The 15,759-nt window shown below is 41.1% G+C and overlaps 1 protein-coding gene across 1 annotated transcript in view; it reads left to right on the top strand.

Annotated features, from left to right (window-relative positions):
* LOC119661658 (5-hydroxytryptamine receptor) overlaps window positions 1-15,759 on the top strand; it is a 634,419-nt gene that overhangs the window by 339,897 nt on the left and 278,763 nt on the right.

Raw genomic sequence — 15,759 nt, 5'->3', positions numbered from 1 at the left:
CCTCGCTCAAGTGCAGAGGCGGGGAGCTTTGCGAGTGGCGTCTGCTTATCGCACCGTCTCCGAACCGGCTGTCCTTACCAAGGAGCACAAAGCCATTTATCGCCGTAAGGGCGAAAACTTAATAGAAGTGGTTGCCCGTGAAGAACGTCAACACACCCTTAGCGAGTAGCAACTTTCTTAGCAAAATGAGCCAAGGGGCAAGTGGACTGCGCGGCTCATCGACAAATTAGACCCATGGTTGAACAGAACGCACGTTGAGATTGATTACTTCCTTACCCAACTTCTAAGTGGGCATGGAGGTTTTCAGTCTTACCTGCACAGGGTTGGGAAGGCGCGATCTCCTGATTGTGTGTTCTGCAATAGAGTGGCGGATGACGCTGAACACACCTTTTTCTCTTCCGAAAGGTGGGACGGCCTCCGTCAGCAGCTTTATGCAGACACAGGGGAGCTCTCTCCAGACAGCATTGTCAGAGAGATGCTGAAGAGCGCTGGCAGCTGGAATCGTATTGCGCATTATGTTCGGGCTCTTTTTACTACGAAGAAGATTCAACTCGACCGGGAAAAGGGATCGGACGGTAAGGGGTTCCCTGAACTAACAACTCCCTTCCTCCCCTCCCCTCCTGTTGGTGAAAGGAATTCCCTGACTTGAAGGCTCCCAAAGCCGGGAGAGCGGGAGGGCTAGCCCGAAGTAATGTGCCAAACGGTTCCAGGCTAGTTCTCTGATGACAGCGAGGTGTTTAGTTGGTAGTCCGTCAGTGTGCTGTTGCGGGACTCAACACTGTGCGTAAACGCATTCACTTGAATTTCAAGTTCAAAGGTCGAGGTAAACCAAAGCAATGGTACCCGGACCTGGAGTTGCCGAGAAAGATGGAACGACGATCAGCTGGAATGAGAGCTGGAAGTAGAGTGACAAAGGTGAGTGATACTCATTGCGGAAAGTAACCGCTGGTTACATAAGCTCAAACAGAAATTAATCAATGGATTTATCAGGAAATGTATTTTAAATGGTAAGAATGACTTTATACGGGGATTAAATCAAATGTATAGGGATTTGGAAGCACCTGTAGATTTTATTTTATGCGATATAACGTGAGTACAATGAGAAAACACATCAACATCCTTTGTACCGACGATGCATATTTTGTCTGCCTCTAATGCTGGTATATTGACGCCCATAATCACAGAATCAATTTATGGTGGTATGCATGCTCGAAAACGCGATTTCGTTTTTGCGTTTTGCACCCGCCCAAGTGTCATTCAAATCATTTTCATGGGTTTCAACACGACCATTCTTTCCTTTGCACATGAGGAGCAACCGAGAAATTGCTTCTCACAACACAACATTACAAGCAAAATATCAGTTTGCAATAACTTATATGCATTTAAATACCTAAATAGTACTAAAGGAAGATACGAAGCAAAACACTAATCAAGTCTTCTAGGCGATCTATTAAATTAGTTTTAAAATTTAAGTTTCAGGAGAAAATACCCAACCAAAACATAGAAATTTCGGCGAGAGAACCCGTGGCCGACTGGCGAATGTCAGCACGAACCCGGCGTTCCCGTGCCATCCACCTTCGGGAAAAAAGGCTTGAGCCTGTCCAAGGAGATCGTCTTGGGTTTGCCACCGATGTTTAGACTGAACGCGTGCTCCTCATGATCGAGGACCTTGTCGCTGCAGCGGCCTTAAAATGGCATCAATCATCACCAGAACGTGAATGCAGATTTCAGGCTCCGTGTTAGTGTCGACCATTGGATGCAGAGGCCGCTTCAATTTGGAAGTGACCTGCCGTAGCCAGACACCAGATACACCAGATCAGCAGGGCTGGCAACAAACGAAAGGCGAGACCCGCGAGCAGAGAAAATCGGCGCGCGCCATGATGGCTGCCTTCAGCGGGCGAAATCAACATCTGGCATCCTATTCAACAGAGGGCCTCAGCACACGCCTGCGCTATTATGTCCTTTAGAGTTATTGCCCCATGCCACCGCGTTAAACCGATCAATGATGGTGAGGCAATACCTGTAGTCGTGCGAATTAAGCAGAGGATCTAGAATGGCCAGATGTATGGTGTAAAAATGCTTTATTGACTTCGGGAATACTTCTCACTTACTTTCTTTTTAGCATACCTTGTGGTTTTATACTTTTGACATGCGCGCCCTTATTCATGGACTGCCTTAAGGCAAAAGTTAGAGATTTATTGTCTGTGAAAAAGGTTAACGACTTACCTTCAAGGGAAAAACGAAAGTACTTGATTCTTAGCTCCGTATCTGAGCATCTAGTATCTCCGTTTTTCATTTCATTCACGATCATAGACGCTTTAATTCCGTTGAGCGGGATTGAACTGTTTTGAGAAGAAATCCAACGGTTGTCAGCTTTGGTTCACCATCTGGTGAAAGGCAATGCCTACTACTATGTCTGATATTTCGACTGAACACGGCTAGGGATGTACATACATCTATCTATCAGCTGTTAACTGGTTGTTTCAAATAGTTAGGACGGCTTCTGGAGGCGACACTACTTCCGGAATTCTTTGTCTTTTAGGCAAGACAGGAGGATGTTAAGTGAGGCCTGTTGATTAGAGCTTTGTATAGGAAACGACGGTAGAAGTTTACGTATGCCCAAGAATTTTCTAAGGTCTTCTAAGGTTTTTAGTAACAGAGAGCTCGCCATCCGCCTGCATCTTACCTGGGATCGGATTGTAAGTCGTCAGGGGTGATGGAATGGCTTAGAAATTTCGCCCTGCTGCTGAAGAAATCTGAAGCCTTCAACAATAAGATTTAAGCCGCTATCAAGGAGATGTATGAATGTCATCCAAATAGACGAAACAGAAGTCCGAGTTTCGTAATACGTTGTTTGTATCGCATTGCACAAGCCAAAAGTCATCCATGAGAACTCGAATAGTGCAAATGGTGTGGAAATTGCTGTCTTTGGAATATCTGTGAGAGCTACAGGTAGGGTCAAGGTCAAGAAAATATGACAGTTTGCTGGATAATGCCCAAAATGGGCTTGACAACCAAATGAAGTGCAGATTCCCAACTGCTGGTCTGCATATACCCTGTTTCGAGCACGCCTCTGGGGTAACTTTTGATAAGATTGGGGAGCCGTTTAGTGTTAAACATCATGCTTAACTGGCGTGGTGCTGAATATCATGTTTAGCTGGCTGAGAGAGACTATATTCGGCAATATGCGATATTTTCGGAAGAGTGCGCGAATGTGCAGGTCGGCAAGATCTTCAAAAAGGATGGAAAGAGTGTTGCTTGTGCTGGTTCAAGTCCATTGTCACACAAACGGTCTGCCCCTATTGTGCGTCTCCATGCTAGGTAAAATGGAGCGCCGCGAAAAAGTCCTATGCAAGTCAAGACTCACGTCTAAGCCTAAGTTGCGATAAATTAATAATTTTCTGAAGCGACAAGGACTTCAGTAGCTCAGATTTAAGCCTGCTCTCACCCAGCTGCTTCATGTCCCAAAGTAGCTAGTTGGGATCCGTCGGCATGTGATTCAGCGGTGCTATCTTAACTGAAACGGCGGTTAGGACTGGTAGAAGTTCTCGAGTCCCCGCTTTATTTTCATTAATGACTTCTATAGTGCAATCTAACAAAACTCTCAAAGACCATTTTTGAAAGAAAACTGTTTATCAGCACTTTAAATTTCAATCAAATTCAAACGCACTGAAAAGCCCGCGTGTGACGTCGCAACTCGCACCAAGAAATTTCAGTAGACCGTCAACTGGCATTCAGGAAAATATAAAAGAGTCGAAATTAATATCATGCGTGAAATGTCAAAAAGGACAGTGAAATATTGTTTCGTGCTTTGCTGCACAAAGAGCTCCACAAAAATCCCTCTGAAAGCTTATTAGCAGTTCCGAAAGTAGATATCCGAAAGAAGTGAATTGTCATCACAGGACAAAGTCCGATTTCTTTGCGGTCAGGTTTATATTGTTATGAAGATCATTTTAATCTGAATCAACGTTTAATTAATAATACTTGACTCAATTTTAACATCAGAATTTAGAATTTTGTGTCACTATTATTAATTTTCCATGATCTTGTTGAAAGATCTTGAGAATTTTATGCCTGTTCACATTAGACCCCACTTCCAAAACCTCAGAGCAGCTCATTCAACCTACAGCTGAGAAATTGCGAGGAAAGTAGCAGATAATTTCGTCTAATTCAAATTAAGTCGCAAGAGAAGAGATTCCACAGAATATTCAACCAACCTAAGGTGTGAATCCCGGTCAGCGCAAATCCAGTTTCCCGCCGCCTATTCTTTTTTTTTTTTCTTTGGGAGTAGGGGTAGGTGAATGCGTTTACGCACAGAGTATTGGACTCCCGCAACAGCACACTGACGGACTACCAACTAAACACCTCGCTGTCATCAGAGAACTAGCCTGGAACCGTTTGGACTCATTACTTCGGGCTAGGCCCTCCCGCTCTCCCGGCTTTGGGAGCCTTCAAGTCAGGGAATTCCCTTCACCAACAGGACGGGCAGGGGAGGAAGGGAGTTGTTAGTTCAGGGAACCCCTTACCGTCCGATCCCTTTGCCGGTCGAGTTGAATCTTCTTCGTAGTAAGAAGAGCCCTGAACATAATGCGCAATACGATTCCAGCTGCCAGCGCTCTTCAGCATCTCTCTGACAATGTTGTCTGAAGAGAGCTCCCCTGTGTCTGCATAAAGCTGCTGGACGGAGGCCGTCCCACCTTTCGCAAGAGAAAAAGGTGTGTTCAGCGTCATCCGCCACTCTATTGCATGAACACACAATCAGGAGATCGCGCCTTCCCAACCCTGTGCAGGTAAGACTGAAAACCTCCATGCCCACTTAGAAGTCGGGTAAGGAAGTAATCAATCTCATCGTACTTTCTATTCAACCATGGGCGCAGTCCACTTGCCCATTGGCTCATTTTGCCAAGAAAGTTGCCACTCGTTAAGGGTGCGTTGACGTTCTTCACGGGTAACCACTTCTCTTAAGTTTTCGCCTTTACGGCGATAAATAGCTTTGCGCTCCTTGGTAAGGAGGGCAACGGGGATCACTCCCGCAATCATCATCACAGCCGGTTAGGAGACGGTGCGATAAGCAGACGCCGCTCGCAAAGCTCCCCGCCTCTGCACTTGAGCGAGGCGTTTACGATGCACCTCCTTGTCAAGGGCATCAGCCCATACCTCCGCACCATAGAGAAGGACGGACTGCGTTGCTCCCATGAGGAGACGTTTTCTAGTTGATATAGGGCCGCCGACATTCGCCATTAGCCGACTCAAGGTCCGGCGTACGCCTTCTGGTTAGGATGACTACTTCGGTTTTTTCCAGCGCAAGGATTGAAACCGTGGAACAGTCATCCATCCGCTTACCCGTCGCATCAATATGCCAAGTCTGCTTTGTGCCTGTTCAACAGTGCCGTCCGGCAAAAAGTGCCGCAACGTCGTCTGCATAACCGACCAAGGCGCGACTCTTCGGGTATATCGAGTCTCAGCAGACTATCGTAGAAAGCGTTCCAGAAGGTCCGGCCCTAGGATGGATCCCTGCGCTACTCCCGACGTGATTTCCATCCTCCTCTGTCCCTCTAGCGTCTCATAGAACAGGGAGCGGTCTTTCAGATAATCCCTCAATATCCGCAAGAGATAGCTTGGCACGTGAAAGGAGTTCTCTAGTGTGCGTAGCAGTATCTGTACATCTTACGGAATTGAAGGCATTTCTGACATCAAGCGTTATGAGGAACACTATCCGTCGAGATCGGCGGCTGTGTGCCCCGGCTCGATTAAACGCATCTACGACCTCCATAACAGCATCCACTGTAGATTTCCCTGTTCTAAACCCGAACTGCCTTGCGGATAAGTCCCCAGGCAGCACGGATCGCTTCAGCGAGTCTACCCCTGATGAGCTTCTCGAGCACTTTTCCGGCCGTGTCAAGCATACACAGCGGTCGGTATGCAGGACGGGAGCTCCGGGTCTCCTTTACCCTTACTGATCAACGCGAGTTTGGCCACTTTCCAGCGACAAGGAAAAATGCCCTCCTTCAAGCACGCGTTGGACGCTTCGAGCAGCAATTCTGGCCGTTGGCGGAACTACCAGTTTGTAAACTTCCGCCGGGATGCCATCAGGACCTGGCGCCTTCCTGTTTTTCATAGTGAGAATCGCTTCTTCGAGTTCTCCCATTGTGAAAAGGGAGCAATCCTACGACGCTCTCCGCGCTATTTACATCAATCCCCCAGGGTGCCTGGGGAATAATGCCCGCACAATGCGGTCCACCTGGTCGGTGCTCAGTATGCAGGGCTTCCTGCGGCCTATGCATGTTCCAGTAACGTACACTTTATCGCCGCCCAGGTAAAGATGCTAGTAAGTAGTAAGTTTTTTGTGCACCTATGTTTGAACATAATTTTCGCCAAAGCCGTATAAAGATTGTTCTAGTACATCAACTGCACTCGCCCCACTGCGTAGTCTCTATAACTTTTACGCTTGCACATGTAAATCAATTATTGGAAAATATGTATATTTGAATCAGTCAGTGGAAACACATATTAATCAACATTACAACACAATTATTCCACTTTGTACAATTAAATTGCGGTAGAAAATATATTGAACTTTTGACAGCTTTGTTTTCGAGGACGTTGTCCTTGCCAGAATTTGCTATATAGCTTGTTACCATTACTTTCGAAATGTGCGGTCAATTGAAGGAATCGTCCTTTCACGCAACAATTTCCCACTGTTCTGCTAAGAACTAATTGATTACTTCAAAAGTAACATGTAACAAACACTAAACCGTAAGCTTGCACGTAGATAAGATTCAAACTCCTCGCTGAAGTGTCAGTCTATCACCCCGTTTTCTATTACGTCTTGTATGAATTTAATTTTTAAGCCATTATAATTAATAAATGAGCGTTCCGAATTTTTTTTCAACGTATATTCTAACTGGGTAGGTGAAACTACTATTTCGGCCTAAAAAAACATATGGTTATTTTCTATCGCGGGAGAGTCTATTGTACTCTTAAACACCTTCCGCGAGGTAAAATAGATAAACTGTATTACAATTACGTCAGTGTTACTTAAAAAACGTGAATAAAGTCAACATAAAAGTTTTTATGATGATTAGTGCAACACCTGAGAGGCTAAGCTCAAAATACAGTATTTGAACTTCTCTTAATGTGATATTAGTTTATATTTGCTATTGTTAGTGCAAGCTCGTGGCGTTTTGCTGTTAAGGTTTTGTATAAAACAAAGCTTTATTAAAATCGATTCACTGTCTGTCTGTCTATCGGTCACACGTACTTTTCTCCAAAACGATTAAAGCGAACGAAATTTGGTGGACATATAGGAACTATGAAATCCCACGCAGTAACCTAAATTGACGTGTATTTTAAAGGGGGGCATATATGAGGAATGCAAAAGGGGGATGTAAGATTTTTTTATCGAATATGGTCATGTGGGGTGTCAAATGAAAGGTCTCGATGCGAAATGCGTAAAGCGGCAAAATACACACACTTAAAGTGAGACACTACTCATTTTCGGAAACTACCCAACCCAAAAATCAGGAAGGTGCGCCTATATGAAATCTACGCCTCAAAATATGTCCCATTCCGATATCTACTCAAATAAACTTACTAATGGTCTATTACCGACTTATGTGAATACAACTGGAAATTGCCTTTGCAAGAAATGTGTACTTTGTATACTTCCGGAAATGCATAAATTCCCGAAGCTGTTATCATTCATAAACATATACAACCATTCTCTAACTATATTAATACTTGTGTTTATATACGTAAATCGCATGTTCGCCTCGTGAATATCCAAAAATGTTATTCCATTCATCGAAAAAGTTTCAAAGTTTCAGTTCGAAGTGACATTTATTTTTGCCTGTCATCCCATACATATTTAACATTAGAATCAAAATAAGCAAAACAAGTTGGGCAAACCGGCAGTTAAATGCTTCAGGTATGAAAGGTTTTGCGTATTTCTTTTATAAAAACATTTGACTAGACATTAACTCCCATTAGTAGTAGATATCACATGTTAGATCTGCATATATTATGTGAGAATATCCTGCTTCGCGTGATACTGACATTCAAAGTCTTCAATTTGCACAGAGCGACAACTTTGACGAATTATAACTTTGTTAATAATAGTGCGATTTCCACCAAACTTAGCAGGATTGCATTGCTTTGTTAACTTAAGGGGGTTTTGCAAGTCAATAACTAAAAAAATGATAGTAATATACTATTATTAACTTTGTGTGAACATATATCGGTACGTAGGGTATTTCGGAGCCTAGGCACCATATAGTAACAGCTTGTTGACTTTTTTTCAGATTTTAGGGTTGGGTAGTTTTTGAGAATGGATCCGTGAAAGAAATGATCACTTTCGACCCCCCACACTGCACACCTTCCCAATAAATATAAAAACTTTTAATATCCCCAATAACTATATTTGGTGAAAAAAATTACATCCCCTTTTTGTATGTATGGGGACCCTCTCTCCCCTTAAATTCGACATAGAATGATGTAACTTACTGTCTGTTTATCCCCATCAAATTTGCTGTCAATCGCTAATACCGTTTCCGAGAAAAATGGGTGTGACAGACAGGTAACCAGATAATAAACCGATTTTAATAAAGTTTTGTTTTACACAAAACCTTAAAAAGTCAGTGTGTTAACAAAGAAAATTTTCTAACGTCATAGATAGTTTCACTGCTTATCAATATTCAAACTTGCAAGTTATCCCAAAATTCACTTCTGTCTGTTTATACGTCCTGGAGCTTATGCAATAATAAAAATAGCTCCTTGAAATTCGACAGCGTTTTAGTACTCGCTTCGTTTCTTATCTAATATCCATATTTCCTTTGAGGAGTTGACACAACTTATGTACGTGCGTATTATATCGCATGTACATAAGTCGTTGGCGATTGTTCTGTAATCTGATATGGTTCGGAAAACTATATTTTGGGACTGAATTCGTGAAGGAGATTGTGAGTTTTTTATTCGTCCTGCATGTCTTAATTATTTTATCCTTATTTAAACATTGAAAAGATTAAAACAGAGCAGATGTTTGTGAAGAAAAAAGAAAGGAAAGGACTAATAATGAACTAAGTAGTCACGATTTATTGCAAGCGTGTGGATGTTATATAACAGATTGGCAATTGAGCCTTTAACGTTCGCATCATTAATCCAAATCGGCAATTAGAAGTGAAACTGGGATTTAATGCCATAGTTTCTCGTAACGTCTTTGCACCGACTACCCAAATCCTGGAACGATTAGCATTTAAATTCAAAGTTCGACTCTAAATAATCCCAGGCCATTATATTCCTTGGCCTCCCCATTTTATCCGTGACTGCCTCTAACCTACTTAGCTCTCGGAAATAATTTATACTTATGATTCAAAGTTTGCCACTTAATCTCAATAATCTCAGTTAGCTTAATTCTAATCAGATTTTAGTAATTATATTCCCAGAATCTCTCACGACACAATAATTTATTTCATTGCCTTTGGATTCAACTTTGTCTTCCACCGACGGAGTAGCTAGCTCGGAAAAGGCGCAGGGCAGAAAAATTCGAAAAACGAGCGAGGACCGGAGAAAAAAGCAGAAAAGTTCTTTTCATTAGTTCTGAATCAGCGTCTTATGGCTATTCCGTGACTGGAGCTTGTCTACTCCCTAATGAAGTCAATTAACACAAAAGCTTAAATCACTTGTTGAATTCTAAGTAGTTAAGAGGATTTTTTAAAAGAAAATTGAGTGGTGAAAAAGTTTTAATTTCTCATCCGGTAGTGGAGTCATGTCACATGAATGGGAAAGTCAGAGGCCATGTAGTCAAATGTCATGCATAACGAATGTCGAATTTCAACTCATTTAGGGGGATAGATACCATCCCAAGGATAAAGTTTGCATTTGGTTTTCTCTGGTATCCACTTACGGCAAATTATTCGACGTGCATTAGTTTCGATTTGCAAGTTTAGCTGCGGGTTTTCACAGTATTGACTTGGCTAATTAGCGTCCAAACTACCCGAATTACACAAAATCCCTCACAACATCAAGCGCAAGATTTTAAGTGGGTTTCTTTCTAAAAATATATTTAAGTCGGCAAAGTAGGTAACGCTACAAATTTGGTTTTCATATATATGTGACTTGGTTTTGGTTTTCATATATATGTGACAATCTTGACATTTCATGCGAGCCGTTTCATTGTATGTTGGGTTGTCGTTGGATTCTATTATTTAATCTGGTCCACTATTCCCTGGTTCAAGATTAAGGAAATAGAGAAGCTTAGCAGTGTAGTGCTAGTGAGCACGCCCCTGATTCTGTCGTAACTGTGTTGCCACCGTAAGGAAGTCGAGCGTTTTTGGCTTCTAATAAGGGTTTTTTTCGCCGATATTTTGTCACTTGTTTCGGATTTCATAGTGCCATCCTTCGATGTTTTTCATTATTGTGATTCGTCTTGAGTTTCGCTAACCTAATAGGTTAGTTCGTTGTTAAAACACGAAAAAGGATGTTTTTTACCAACCTACTATCAATATGTGCAGTGAGTTGCACCTTTCCACGTTGAATTTCAGGAGGGTCCGTCCCACACGCTAAAGGAGTGAAGTACAATTTTTCCACCGAATAGAGCCTTGTGGGATATCAAACAAAAGGTCTTAATTAGTACTTTCCAAAGCCGGTGTTAGTTTTGACACCTATTGCAAAGGAGGGAGGGCAAGTGCGGGGCTGGGAAGTCAGCACTTATTTAACATCGCCATCCTCACCCCTGAAAAATATAAAACCAAATCAGAAGCTTAAAGGTATAAGCTGTAGGTTTTTTAATTCACACATAGTTAAGAATTCAAAGCATTTCTTGATATATTTCCAAACTTCATTGTATATATACATATTGAAGGTAGATATTGTGCTCATTCTAAACAAACAAACATTGCCAATACCACACACTGACACACCCATATACAAATATGCATGCAATTAAAGAAAAAATCTCAATATTTCCTTCTTCCTCCGTGCGCAAAAGCATACGTGTATATACTTATACATATGTGAGTAAATTGAGTACCTGCTTGGTATTAACATACAAACATATACATATGTCTGTTTCGCGTAATTGTAATACAAGTAACTAAAAAAAGTTAAAAGCAGGAGAATTAAGGTGTTCCCTTGTGAACTGCCGCACATACGAATTCAATTTATGTCATTGATGGCGTCATACACACCCATCTACCATTTGTTAATAAAAGTTGTATTTACTTTAAACTTTTCAAAATGATATCCTTTCACTTACATCGATGTCAAATTTTAAACTTCTTGGATGAACGTAAGGAGGGTTATCGGGTAAATTCCTAAAATATAGTAATATCCTACTATTACCTTTATTTGAGTAGATATTGGAATGTGATATATTTTGAAGCCTAGATATCATACAGATGCATCATTCTGATTTTTTCAGATTTTTCGAATGAATGGGTTCTGGGAACGAGGCCTGTTTCACTTTTTGGGGTATACATTTGAGCCCTATGTTGCACCTTATATAAAAAAGACCAGCTTCGAAGAGTACTAAGTGAGTCATTTCATTTGATACCCCACATTATATTCGGTGAAAAGAAATTACAATCCCCTTCCGTATGTATGTAGTACCTCGCCGTCAACTCAACAGAAAATGGTGCCATTATATGTAAAGGGATTCACAAACCACACCTTCTCATCAAAATAGGTTTCCGAGAAAATCGGATGTGACAGACATACAGGCGTTGAATCGATTTTGTGTAAAACAAAGCTTTAAAAATGAGGCCGCCCTTATGTAGTTTCCAGGGAAATAAAGTTAATAATAGTATATTGCACTTATATTTTTAGATTTTCAGACAAAAGGAACTATCACTATCTGAATCTCGGGATATATGTTTCGGTTTCGGCACGTAGCTTTTGCCGTTTACTAGTACTAATCATACTATTGCAGGAACTGTACCTTCCGGACACTTCTCACTACTGCAGTAGATATTATTTATAAACATACTGTAAAAAATACTTATACAAAGTGAAGCCACTTACGGGTTTGCGTAGTGCAAAAGCGCAGTGCCGCAAGGAAGAAAAGAGTACTCTTCAAAGTCGCACCAATTTATTTTGCTTAGGCCTAAAATATCCCGGCTACATCGCTCGAGTTGGAGAAAGCTAGCAGTCTAGCACCCTCAATACAGTTGTCGCACAATCCAGAAACTAGTCAATAATCTTTTCTCATAGCTGTAGGTTGTGCCCGTGAGGTCAATCCGAGGCAATGTTGAAGTTTCGGTAGCAACAAAGTTTTGAAATTTGTTACTTTCCCTATATATTTCTATTTGCTTAGTCGCCTTTTACGACAAGGAACCTGTTCGAGTGATGTAGCTTTTTAGCTTAGTAATTCTATTCAGTGTACTTTATTGAAAAGCGTTTCTTATTGATACCAAGGACGGAGTTATCTTTATTCTTAATTTATGACATGTGGTCGGTCAGCTGGTACGAGTATCTGAAAGTTTCTAGTGACGGAAGTAGTCATTTTCCATGTGTTCTTTCGTAAACCAGCATAGTGAGAATATTGAGACAAAATTTGATATTGGTATTAAAGTACTTGTATTTCCGATTTTTGTTATAAAATACTAAACCTTCAATATCTTTCCAAATGTGCAGATAAGCCCATTCCAATTACAATTTCGAACAGTTCTGCATGAGGGATTGCTCTCCAGAGTCTTATCATATATTTTGTATTATCTCAAATTCAAGTTCTAGTCATAATGCAAGCCAGAGTTTAGATAATATTTCTTTAGTGTAGAATTAATTCAAAATTCGAAGTTTCTATCCTTCAAACATAAGGTGAACTTCCAAAAATAAAAAAAAAAATTCGTAATCAAAGCGTCTTTTAATGACTTTAAAGCCTATGATAGCACAGCCAGGGCAAAAATATTCACGAGAATGGTATCCCCACTAAAATGGTAAGACTGGCTAAGCTGATCCTGGCAGTGTACGATACCAGAAAGAAGCAGAAGGACCACTCCCGAGAGAGGGTAAAGCCTGATAGGAAAGACAAAAGGAGATGCATAAACTACTTTCATTCAGATCGAATAAGCGGGTCTTGCGCAGTACGTAAACGAAGCCAAGGCGTAAGCTGTACCGAAAATTAAGGCAGCATCAACAACAAACTGCATTGGCCTTTATCTCCTTCATCAGCCTTTGTTTTGTTTATAAGCGGGGTTGACTCCTTCAGTAGCATAGCATATTAACCCACCATTTTTTCGCCCGGCATTTTGGTCGTTTCCCATCGACTTCGATGTTTACACCAATCTTGCCAAATGAGTCCCCATTAGCACGAATAACATGCCCACAACATCGAAGACCCCTCTAACTATTGGCTGATAACATTAACACGAGATCGCTCAGTTCTGGGCAGGTCCCAAACACTGACGAAAATTCTGTTTTATTCAGAATCAGACTTAAACCTTGTTGGGTCAGTATGTAGTCCCGCAGGCCTTGACAAACCCGGCTTGATTCGCGGTTATTTGTGAATACAGGTTGTTAAGAATGCGTTTCAAGCTTGGCAGTGGTAATGGACAGCAGCCGGATCGAGCGGTAATTTGAACATTCTGCTGGACTACCTTTCTTTTTCCATATTGGAACGGTACTGCTTTCTTTCTAGTCAAAAAGGTGTTCTACCTTCATCAATAATCTAATTGGAAAATTCACTTAGTCACAATTTTGGGTCTTATATCTTTGCTCTCCAGAGCTCAGCTACAAAGTCGTCAGTTCCTCGGCTTTTGATAAGTCGATATAGATATCCTTTGTCGTCCTAAGTATCCAGTTTATCGAGAAAATCTTTGTATTGGGCCGTTCAGCTACCAGCGTTACTGTTCTTGGTCTTCTTATAAATTTTCCAATACATGAAAAGAATATGGCAGTCAGTGCTCATTGTATTTAGGTCGCCAAACACTCTCCATAATTTAAATAAAGTTAATAATAATATATTACCGTTTTTATTATAGGTACATTTCTTAGAAGTTGACTGGAGGCTAGAACTATCAAATTTTGTAGTAATGAACATTACTATAAAACATAATACTACTAATTTTGGTGAAAATCGCACTATTACTAACAGAGCTATAATAGGTCAAAGTTGTCACTTTTGTGCAAATTCAATACTTTCTAGGGTTTTGAATGCCAGTATCATTCTAAAGTAAAGAAGGTCGCTATTCAAATCTCACTGGTGGCAGTGAGATTTGTATCGTGATTTGATGTCGGATGCCAGTCGACTCAGCTGTGGGGGTGGGGTATAATCTCGGGCGAGCGCAATGCTGACCACATTGCCTCTTACAGGGCACTCTAATCCTGTAGTGTACCATTATGGTCTTGAATGAAGTAATTTAACTCGCTTCAAGACTCTGATCCAATTGGATTGCTGTTGTTATTATTATTACTTAATTCGCAGCGGGCCATTTCGTCATTGTTTATCATTATATTCGTAAACCAGCAAACAACAGCCAATATTGCGTGGCAATTGTTCAACAGACAATAGATTTGCAGTCGCAGAGGTTGACAAAATGCCAACGTCTTATGAAGATACAGTCGAATTGCGTTTTCCTATTCCAGCTATTAAATATAGGAAGATGATGCAATTGTTTGATGAAGCCTGGTCGTGAGTGTATGCAAAATGCACTATACACTCCCTCTTTGTGTGCTCTAAATCCTTTCTCCCATTGCATGTCACTTGGCTCGTCAGGCACGTCACCGCTAAAATCACCCGTAAACACGACATAGTCATCGGGCGGCATGTTACAGGTCCTTCTGTCAAATAGCTAGCCAGATGGCTTCACCAGCCATCAAATCACTCCACTATGGCAATGCCGACACCATGCTGATTGCGGGGTTACTAAAACTCAGAAATGTAATGTCATTTTTACCGTGTTCCCATTTTATGCCGCATCTTTGTACAGATATAGATTAGACAACCAGACATGGCAGAACCTATGTGAGATAACGCGATGGCCTAGGCTAGAACGTCAGACAGCAATACAGCAATTAAAGATCCCGAATTGGTAAACCTCGGTTCGCGTTCCGTGCTAAAGGTTTTTTTGTGAAATTGAGATTTTATATCTTAAGATGTAGTAAATTAACTAGAAAATGACAAACTTCAAAACTTGTGCTAATGATACATAGATATGTTTTGCCATAATGTTATCTAGATAAGCTCCGAGCAACAGCTCGAAGTATAACGTCCTCTTTGGATAGAGGAAGGGAATATTTCTCCATGAGCAACTGAAAGGCGTGAATTTCTCATTTCGGCAGTGCCACAGTTCTTGCCAAATTATTTAGTTGCCGATAATTTTAACCTGTTCGCGAATATATAAATCAAGGACACGCTTTACAATAGTTACGGGATAGAATAACAGCCCAATTAGACGACGGATTCGATATCTCTATCTGGCTGTCACATCCAATTCAGTCGGAAACGGCGGAATCACATATCAGGAAATTTGGATGTAGTTTGTGGTCTGTGAAATATTTTGCATGCAGTGAGTGGCACGATTGATTACTGTGTTTAAGAAAGATCATATTTTCGAAATAAACGTGAATATTTTTTTCTCGGAATAGTAATGTGGAGTATCAAATAAAAGGATCGATCATCAATAACGAATCTCCCGTCTTTCAGAATTGTGCGGTCTTTCTTCATCTGGTTGACTGCCACTTATTCATAAGAGATATTGTAAGCGGAAGTCCTTTATAATGTAGCAATTGGAATCATTCAGAATGGCTCATACGAAATCAAAATAG

The sequence above is a fragment of the Hermetia illucens genome, chromosome 1, assembly GCF_905115235.1.
Source record: "Hermetia illucens chromosome 1, iHerIll2.2.curated.20191125, whole genome shotgun sequence".
In the NCBI taxonomy this organism is placed as follows: domain Eukaryota; kingdom Metazoa; phylum Arthropoda; class Insecta; order Diptera; family Stratiomyidae; genus Hermetia; species Hermetia illucens.
This window is presented reverse-complemented; position numbering and strand designations above follow the sequence as displayed.